The following is a 9540-nucleotide window of genomic DNA, read 5'->3' on the forward strand; positions in this document are numbered from 1 at the left end:
AGTTTTGGAAAAATGGGGAAGGGGGATTGAAATTTGGATATGCTGTTTTTTTGTTTATTTTCCTTTGGCAAAATTGTAATCTCCATTGTCAAATGCAAGAAAACAAATGTGGGGTGTGCATGTTCAACATCTCAGATTTGGCTGTAATTTCTTGCTTGTGGAGAGACCACATCAAGCCCATTTCATGCACTAGTTGGAAATCACTCAAGCAAGTGAAAATGAGCAAACAAGTTTCAGAGCATTCAGAATATTGGCATGAATGTAATTGAAATTTTAGAAAAATTATTTTTTCCGAAATATAATTGCATGTTTAGACTTAAATACTCAGAAATCAGCTCCAGGCATAAGTCTCTAATGATTGGTCATGTGACTTGTCATGTGACACAGAAATCCTTTTGGATTGGTCTAGTGTTATGTGGGCTGTGAAGTGCACATCCAATTGTGTTACAAAATAGACCACCAGATGCAACAAATTAAAAATGTTAGCCTCATTTTGTCAATAAATAATATGAGACTTTTCATTTTCACTATGAAGTGAGAGAGAGCATGGAGACTCTGTTTTCAGGAAGCCATGTCACATTATTTTTGTTCCTGTTGAAGCATGTGTAACCAAGTTTGACTGAGTTGAAAAACCATCTATGAATGATTTTCTACAGTTCACATTTTTTTTGTGATACATTTATCACAAAAAGTGTAATTTTATTTAGTTGAAGAATAAAGTGCCACTGTTAATTGAAAGCTTGTTTTTTGGTATTATTTCCATCATTTTATATGCAACTCATGAGAAGCAAGATTTGTATTAAAAGGCCCAGGGAAATGACCTTCCAGGTAAATAATTTTTGTAATTTTCTACATAGAAGTTTAAAAAAATTTGTTTGAAAAGAAGTGGGAAATGAAAATATAGTGGGGTTGTTTGCAATTTAAATTTTGATATTTTGGCATAATCATAACCTATTGTTGAAAATGTCAGATTCCATAGAAATTTTTTTTAGTAAATCAAAAGTTATGGAGTACATATGCTACACCTCCTCCAACACAAGTTTATATTCATGAAGGTTGTTTTTAATGTAGATGTCTTTAATTTACATAACACTAACTGGATCTGCTTCTAGTTTTGTCATTTTAGACATGGTGTAGTTTAAGGAAAATTTAGCTGCTATTTCTTGCCTATTGAGACATCACGTAAAGGTTTCGTGTGTGCAATTCCCACGGGGCCAAACAATCATGATTTCTGGTCTGTCTCATGATGGAGCCTTCCAATTGGCTAAAATCACATAATTTTAAATACTTGTAGCTTCTTTATTATTAATTTCTGGAAAGAGATGAATGCAATTTTCATGCATGCAAAGCTACATCACAACTATATTTTTTGAAAATTATCTGGTGAAAATTTGATAAGAAAGAAATTTAATAAGGACTGTTATTTGTAGTAGGTTGGGTAACCAAATAAAAAATTCCCACATTATGTATGTTGGCAGTCGATGTAGATAGTTCTAAAATCACTATAAAAAATGCAAGTAGTAACTCTACTGAAAAGTTAGGTTTGTTGCCACTTCAACAATGGCTGAACGACATTACTACTCTTTTTTAACCCCAGGAGAACACTTCCTCCAGCTGGTTAACAATACAACCATGTTGAAGTGGCAACTGACATTACTTTTCAGTAGAGGTACTACTTGTATCCCTAATGGAGATTTTAGAACCAGCTACTTTGCATGTTGCAAAATCAGCGACTGAATGTTGCTTATTTTTATATATTGAGCAACGGGGTGAATGACTGCAATCTCTACCAGACTCGGTTTTTGTTGTTTTTTGAAGATAATGTTTTTTATAAGAGGAAGAAGTTATGGATCTATAGTAGTAACCTTTCTTTCAGAAGAGGAGGCGAAAAAATCCGGCAACACGATGTTACATGGAGAGAAATGGACGTTGATGTCGAACTGTTGGGGCAAAAGAATCGTCAGTGTCAGAGTGGGAAGAATCTCGCCGTCGATAGACCCAAAATGGGTAATAGCCACAACTTTTAATTCTGAGCTGAGGAAGAATGGAGAAAACCTGAAGATTGGCATAGTAAGCAGAACACAACAATTGAATTGATGGGGTTATGGCATGGAAATAATCTGTGCAATAAGCCCAAAATATTACGATGAAATGGCGGAAACCTTGGAATTACCAAATGGTGAAAAATAGGAAATAATGTTGGAGGGGAGATCCCCGAAATGTTACGGATGTGGTGAAAGAGGGCACCTGAGAAGGAAATGCCCTAGAGGAGCAGTAGAAATGGTGGAAGAGAGTACTCAAGAAGATATAGTGGTAGAGAATAAGCAGAAACAAAAAATAGAATATGATGGGAATGTTGCGGAGGTAAAATCCAGGAAACGAGAGAGAAGAAAGTCACCGACGACAGTGGACTTGAAGAAGAGTAAAGGAATGGAGGAAGAAACCCAACCCACGACGAGAAGCGGAGAAAATTTACCGGTGGAAGTACCAGCAAAAGAATCAAAAGGACATTCAGACCAGAAACAAGACAACCCAGAATTACGGAAACCTAAAAACATAGACACAGAGAAGAAACACGTAGAGTTACAGTCAAACGAACACACAGACACACAAATACAAGAACACACAAAACAGCAGGTAAATAGAAACAAAAAGAGACAACATGAAAAACACAAACAAAAAGAAAATTATAGTGAGATGGGACACCCCAACGTAAAAGATTGTAAAAGTGAAAGACATTGTGAGAGAGAGATGAGGTAAGTCGAAATAATTTTGTAAAGACTTGTAACGTTGGAAAATATTTATTTGAACTTTTAGGGAAAAACAAGTAAAGGTTGAATGAACAGGTTTCCAAAATGTTTTTAAAAAAACCAGCAAAGGAATTTAAAGTACAAAGTCATCGAAAAAAAAAAGTAAATTTCGAAACTGCTGAATGAACAGATTTTCTAAAGTTTTTTTGTTAAATATTGTAATAAACATTTGGGTGACTTTTAGTTTAAAAAGAAAAGAAATCTGTAAGTCTTGTATGAACATTTGTTTTAAAGGTTTATAAATGTAGGGTAAAAGCGAAGAGGGAAGTCGCGGTTTCGCCTCGGAGCGAGGTTAGAAGTTATGTAAAATGTAAAGGTTTAAGGAAAAGGAATCCATGGTTTCATCTCGCAGCGGGAGCGAGATGGCCGTTTCATTTGCATTGTAACAATTTGCTACCAAACATTATGTGAGTTCATTCCCGTCTGTTTTGTATGTCATTTTTGTGCTATATTTTGAATACTTGTTTTTTGAACTGTTGTACGTCAAAAAACAGTAATTTTCACCCTACAGGGCAGAAAATTCCGTTGAATTTTGTTGGATTACTGTTTTGAAAAAAAACAAAAAAAAAAAACAATTTATTATCGAACTGTTTGTTATACCTGTTACTGGGTTAATTTTTGTGAATTTGTCATTTGTGACAAAGATTTAAAAATAAAGTTTTTGTGATGGAATTCAACATTGCATCCCGAAAGGATATACCTGCCATGGGAAAAGGATTAACAAGTAATAATGAGGAAACACAGGAAAAATGAAGTTTTTCAGCTGCAATGGGTGGTGACATAACTGAGTTAGAAGTTAAAATGGAACAACTGTTTAAGTTCCGAAATTTAATTAAAAAAGAGGCGGCAACAGTTTAGTGTTGCCACCTCCTGAAACGGTACAAGCAATTAATGCTAGAACCATGATATATAAAATCTACAACTTGAAGGAAAAGCGAATTATGGAAGCCAAGAACAAAGTGGTAGAGAGGTGCATGGCACCAATATGGAATCAGGTATGCTACGTTAGCTGTGGAACGCGAAGTGTGACTGTTGAAGCACAGTTCCAAATGGTTAACGTAGCCAAGGTGTCAACAAAGACACTAAAGAATGAGGAGATAATGCTGCTACCCACATACTTGGGATGCAGAACTGCAAAAATTATGGTTGAAGAAATCTCAACAGGATATGAAGTTATGTGGGTAGCAGCGGCTGTAATTTACGACGTAGAGGAGGAGGTGTCAATCTTACACATGGAAAAGAAAGATGCAATAAACTGGAAAGGCCAGACACTAGAAATAGTAGTCCAAGCTGTGAATGAAACCCTAGAAAATTTACTCGATAGGGTATTTGTAGGGGAGGGGCTATCAATGCAAGTAGCCATGGAGGGACATAGGCTCCGGTGCTTCAAGTGTGGAGAAAAAGGCCACGTTCGCTCCAAGTGCACTAAAAAGAAAAAAGAGAATGAAGCCCCACCCCAAAAAGCTGCAAAGGAGGTGAAAGAAAAAACAGACAAACCGGAAAACACTTCAGAGAAGAAGGAAAGAAAAGTAGCTGAGAAGAAAGGCACGACTGAAGAAATGGATTTTACCACAGTCACACATAAACGAAAAAGGCACATGTCCCTGACTCCCCTCTCCAATCAAAAAATCAACAAAGCATGCAGCAGACACATACAACCAAACTCCCCAACTCAACCCCATGGTAAAATCTTTTATCATCCCCCCCCACAAAAAAAACCCACACAATAAACAGTGGCCTTTAGAGAGAAAAATGAAGTGTTGTCTAAAATAATTAGATCACACCATAAGGCACATGTGTACAAAATATTGAAAGACACACTGACAGGCATTAGATTTGCAGTAATGGACGAAAGCCTATTGACAGACCTGAAAACGCATTACCTGGTCAATATACGAGATGTCAGCACTGAAGTGGCAGAGGGAAAATTAATTGTAAGTTCGACAGCCATGCCAACAAATAGCCTAGTGGCTACAGCAATGAAAAGCCCAGTGGCTACACCAGTAAAAGAAAAGGATTGGGAGGCAGGCGAATTTGTGCAGCCCCTCCCCAAACTTAAATTGTAAGTAATTCCTTTCTATAAAATTTCATCATGTCAATTAAGCTACGGTGCATAAATGTGCATAGGCTGGGGTCGAAATGGAAACAAGCTTATTTCCTAAATGACCTCAGGTCATGAGATATAGATGTGGCCATTGTAACTGAGTGCAAGATGAGTGAACCACAAGCATTCTTACCTCTTCTGAATGGCTATGAGAAATTTATTTCTCCTATCCGACAAGGAGGAGGGGGTGTGGTGGTCCTACTCAGGAAGACTTACAGCTAAGTACAGTCTTTCTGGACCCAGAAGGTTGGTAGCTGTCTATGCTCCTAAGGAGTGTAGGCAGTCTGGTTTTTATTGAGATCTAGACCACTTTCTAGTGATGTCAAAAACGGTAATTCTGTTAGGAGACTTTAACACTATCCTCGGTGTATGGGCGGATAGTGTTGGCTCGACTGAAAGGAGGGGAAATCCTGGCTTCAAGGGTCTATTAGAAAGCTATAATCTAGTAAACCGTAGCAGACTGGATGAGCCGAGTATTCCACAGTGGACGTGGAGTAATAATGACTGCTCACGCAGATCTTATAATATAGATACGGTATTTGTTAGAGATAGAGATAAGGATCCTTTTAGTTGTCCACAATTTTGCATTACCCCTTACACGGATCATAAATTCATGACGTGTGAGGTACATGTAGATAAATGTCATAGACAAGGACCCAAGTACTGGAAGATGAACAAATCTATTTTGACTTGTGAAGCCTTCAGTGCCTGGATTAAGGATTTAGTACAACGCCATCATTAATAATAGATGGTGGCACGCCCTCAAGAGAGCCATTCGTTTAGAGTCTATTAGATTTAGCAATCAGCTAAGTTTAGATAGATCTAGAATAGAAAGGGAAGTAGTTAAGAATTTAGACAAGGCTATGGAATCTGGTTCTGCAGCTGGAGTGCTGGTGGCGAGAATGGTCTTGTACTGTCACCTCAAAGCCAAACACGAAGGCTGCAGAGGCCGAGAAGGTATTAACGTTGCTGGATGGGCCCGTCATGTGGAGTGTCAGAAGGAGCACTGACAAACAGGGGCACAAGATCTATGGACAGGATGAGATGCAAAAGGCCTTTCACCTTTCAAAGGCCTTTCAGAGCAACACGCTAGAGCATGGGGAGTCCCTAAAGGGTTTCCTTGCCGGTGGGCCGCGACTCTCAGCACGATTACACCTGCGGAGGTCAAAGAGGTGTTGGCTGAGTGCACTGGGGACAAGTTGCCAGGGCCGGATGGGCTACCCTATGATTTTTATCGTAGCATGCCAGACTTGTTTGGGGACCTGCTGGCAAGTGTCTACACAAACTGGCAACAGAATGGGAGGATCCCCAGCTCTGTGAGTCGGGGAGTGGTGATGCTGATCCAGAAGGACCTGAGCAAGGGGTACATTATAAGTAACTACAGGCCCATAACTCTACTCAATGTAGAGTTAAAGATTTTGGCCAAGGTGTTAGCAAAAAGGTTGACACGTGTCATGGAGAAACTTGTTGGGAAGGTGCAGACATGCGCCATTCCAAGCAGGTTGATCCAGGATAATCTTCACCTTATACGCTACACCCTAGACGAGTTGGGTAAATTAACCAGCATAGGTGGGGTACTGGTCCATTTAGACCAAAGTAAAGTGTTCGATAGGGTAGACCACCAGTACTTGGCGGCGGCCCTTGAAGCGGCTGGGCTGGGCCCAGAATTCCACAGGTGGATCTACGCAATGTATAGTGGCATCAAATCCAACATTCAGATAAACAGCTACCTGTTGGAGCTGTTTTCGATCAAGCACTCAGTTTGTCAAGGGTGTCCTCTGTCTCTGCTCCTGTACATGTTGGCTCTTGAGTCATTATTGTGGTAGTTGGAGAATTTGAGGTGCACTCCCAATGAAATCGGATGCAGTAAGTTGGTCCCTGCTTATGTAGATGATGTCACCATCATTGTGTCCAATGACGCTCAGCTACCTTGTGTAGAGAACGCTATCAAAGGATATAAGGCGGAGGCAGGGACAAAAGTTAACAAGGACAAGTCTATTGGCTTGTGCCTCGGCACCTGGAGGAGCAAGTTGATATTGTCCAGTGTTGTGGGTCACTGGACAGATGGTCCTGTCAAGTTGCTTGGAGTTGGGTTTGGACCGGACTCCCAGGCAGAGAAGAATTGGAGCGAGGTGGCAGACAGGGTTGAAGCCCTAGTCTGGACTTGGGCTCTGTCCCTGAAAGGAAGAGCAGAGGTGGTACGGGTGTTTATTGCATCTGTAATCACCTACCACCTAACCATTGTCTCTTGCCCTGACTCATGGCTAAACAAGCTGGAGACTTCCTTTTCTGCTTATTGTAGAAAGGAGGAAAGCCACTTGCGAGGCGCTCCGTCTGCTGCCAGGAACTGCTAAAGTGTGGGTTAGGGATGCCCTGGCTAATGATTTGCAGACATGTATTGAGGCTGAGATAACTCTGGTGCTACCTGGAGGGTGACAAGGAATTCTTTCTGCGACCAGCCTCTTTGGAAAGATTCAAACCAGGTTTTATTAAAAGACATAATCTGACAGATCGGCAAAAGGAGTGTCAACAGGCACTCATGCTTATCCACAAGACAGGTAAGGCAGGCAGTGGGAATACCACCTCAGTTTGGTACAAAGGGTTGGTAGAGAGTAAAAACGATGATGCCTAGGAGGGGCGCTGGGGTTCGATGAGAACCAACTTACCAACTTGTTTCAAAAAACTTTCAGGCCAGGGTATTTGGATAATTACCAAAAATCCCTGACCTGGTAGGTAGTGTTATAGGAATGTGTTACCTGTTGGCGAGAAGTTATCTAGGCATGGAATGTCAGTGCCACTGACATGTCCAAGATGTTGGCTGGATGAAGAAACCGTCCAGCATGCTTTTGTACAATGTTGGGAGTTGTCAAGCTTGATAATTTACGTAGAACACATGTTGTCGCATCTGGGGAGAGTACGGCTATCAGCTGAGTCTATAATAAAGATTGTACTGCCAACTGGACTCTCAAAGGAAGGTGGCGCATGTTTTCTCTGTACAGTTGCAGTGTTGAAAGAGTGTGTATGGAGGATTAGAATGCAAGGATTCATGATGGGATCCTTCATCTCCAGCCCTGGTTTGCTACTTTACTTCAGGTACCATCTGAAAAGCAAGATAGGGCTGGAGAGGAGAATCCTGTCATGAAGTGTGTTCGAGAAATGATGGAAGGCTGTGATGAGAAAGGTGGGTGTTAGTAACCCGAATTAATCAACACTGGAAAAATAAAGGATAGCCTTTCAGGCTGCCGGATGTATCCCCCTCTTTGAAATAAAAAAAGTCAACATATATTGTATATAAATATTTTATCATCAATTTTTTAAATGTAAGGCACATTCATACTCATAATATTTTTGTTTTGTTTGTATTATCCTGTTATGTCCCTTCTGTATTTGATACATATTATCGTAATAAAAAATTCATCTCTAGCAGACAGGCATCCAGTACTGAGGAAGGGCAAATACCCTGAAACCAGGCTGGTTTACTGGTCCTGTTAACTTGCTAGATGGTAGGGGTTTGCTCCTCTGCTCACAATGTATTGGACACAGGTTGTGTCATTAACCAGCTGGAGGAGGTGTTCTCCTGGGGTTAAAAAAGAGTAGTAACATCATTCCATATGGAACAGCCTTGCTGAAGTGAAATGACTTTTATAATACAGGAATTTCCCATGTTACAGGGGCTAGGTATTTCTGCAAATCTTACAATGTGAAATTCTATTGTATACATAAAAACATTTAAAGAGAAATGCATTAAGGAATAAGAATTATAATAGAGAATATTGAGGGATGGTGATGGATGGAATGAGAGTTACTAGAAGGATGAGTGACACTATCTTCCATCTTAGAGTTCATAACCAACATCTGTTGGTTCAAAATTGTTGTTTGTGGTGTTTCATTTCTTTATAGTACAGTGTAGGAACTGAGCTCATTGTAAACTTCTTTTGTAATTTTTATCTTACATTCATTATTATGACGGCAGACCGTTCTTTGTAAGCGGAAATCCTACATCACTAACCTATACAATTTAAGTAGATGTGTTGGGGAGATTTCCGTAACTTCAACTTGCTCTTGTTCTAACAACATCAGTTCCTGATTAGATAAATTTTCTCTGTGGGTCACTACTAACTCAGCCACATTGTCCTCAGTGACTTCATTTGCAGGTGTCACAATATCTTAATGAATTTGATTTAGCCTTTCTGCTCATGGAAAACTTGTAAAGTCATGGATATAATCTGGCCAAATGCTTTTCTAAGTGCCATTCAAAGTTGAGGGTTTCAATTCATCTCATCAGTTGGCTATTATCCGCAATCTATTATGTTGGACTTATTCCAGGTCTCTAATTGCAGATTTATCCTCCTAGTCAATTGCTTTAATAAGTTGTTAGGAAGTTTTGAGATATGTCTTGAAATTGCTATCACACTTTGATCCATTGATGAGAGCAACGCTGTTGTATTCTTGGGAATATATTCTCCTCTCACATTATCAGAAAGTTCATTTCAATTCACTAAATGTTTTGCTGCATTATCTAAAAGGAGAAATGCTTTGTTGGAAATATATCTGGCATTGCACTTTTCAATAGCAAGACAATAAATAAATGCTTTTAAACCATTCTTTGAAAAGGCTCTTCATAAT

At 39.6% G+C, this 9540-nt stretch overlaps 1 long non-coding RNA gene across 1 annotated transcript; it reads left to right on the forward strand.

Annotated features, from left to right (window-relative positions):
- Window positions 1-403: 403 nt before the first annotated feature.
- Window positions 404-2462, forward strand: LOC149137144 (uncharacterized). Its single transcript, XR_016240657.1, has 2 exons — window positions 404-828; window positions 1877-2462. It is a non-coding gene; the product is annotated as an uncharacterized LOC149137144 (long non-coding RNA).
- Window positions 2463-9540: the final 7078 nt, after the last annotated feature.

Source organism: Octopus bimaculoides, chromosome 2, assembly GCF_046866305.1.
Source record: "Octopus bimaculoides isolate indiv1 chromosome 2, ASM4686630v1, whole genome shotgun sequence".
Lineage (NCBI taxonomy): Eukaryota > Metazoa > Mollusca > Cephalopoda > Octopoda > Octopodidae > Octopus > Octopus bimaculoides.